Source organism: Propithecus coquereli, unplaced genomic scaffold (assembly GCF_000956105.1).
Source record: "Propithecus coquereli isolate 6110/MARCELLA unplaced genomic scaffold, Pcoq_1.0 Scaffold148, whole genome shotgun sequence".
Lineage (NCBI taxonomy): Eukaryota > Metazoa > Chordata > Mammalia > Primates > Indriidae > Propithecus > Propithecus coquereli.
Window position 1 is genome coordinate 3,162,826 of NW_012139191.1, and position 1,119 is coordinate 3,163,944.

The window sequence follows — 1,119 nt, forward strand, 5'->3', positions numbered from 1 at the left end:
CATGTGAAGCCCTTTCCCAGCTTTTTGTCAGTCTAAGTGAAGACTGTCATCCTCTGTGAGAGGGACTTTTTCCTGGAGGGATTAAGGAAGGGTAAAGGAGGGGGGCAGAGCATAGGACAGTAAGAGAGTGGAACAGACCCTTCTCAAGTGGGCTCCATCTATCTCCCTGAATGCCTCCCAACTCATCCTTTACAACATTTTCGTGGATACTTGAAGAACCTTTCAACCAAAAGGAGCTATGACAGAGCAGATAGCTGAGCCATCCATATTCAAATGCAGAGCGCACACTGCAGTTTAATTACAAACTGTTCTTGCTACACACTGTTCTCTTACCTGCGAAAGCAAGGATCATCAAAGGTTGACCGGAAAGGTGTTTTGCAGAAACTCAGGAAGTATCTGTCGATTGGTGATGCTACTGAAACAGGTACTTTCACATCACCTGCAGCTCAGTTCGGTGATCTGAGTCAGGTGTCCTGCTCTTCAGTGTCCAATGCTCTGATTCTTGGACAGCTGAGGGGTTGAAATTACTCCAGAGAAGGTCCAAATTCATTTTGTTCAGGACCTCCACACCCACTGAGGGATGTGCCCAATTCTCCTAAAAAGGGAACTTTTCTCTTGACCTTTTTTTTGAGGAGGTCTAAGCTCAGCTCTCAGCTCTAAACTGGAAAAAAAATAGTCCCAACCCGAATTTCTTTTTCTCATTGGTTTCAAAAATTTTAACAAAATTATCATATCCTTGTAATAAATTTAAATCATATAGACAGAAACATATTTAAACGTTTAAATTCCCTTCCTACCCATGGCTCCCCCTCAGCAGATCCCACTCCCTGGGAAAAACCATGGTTAAGAGTTTGGTAGTGGCCTCACAGAGCTTCTCCTACACTACATACACACAAATGGGCTTATTTTATGCTCATACAAATATATTTATGCCAATGGAATTGTATTGTGCATATAGCTTTGCAACAGGTGTTTCTTACCTAGCCATGTATTCTAGATCTCCTTTCATGACAACATCTGCAGGTCTGTTGTCTTCTTTTTAGTCACATGCTATCCCATAATCTGAATAATATGATGATAATTCATTGTTGGATATTTGGACACTATTAGAAATTATAT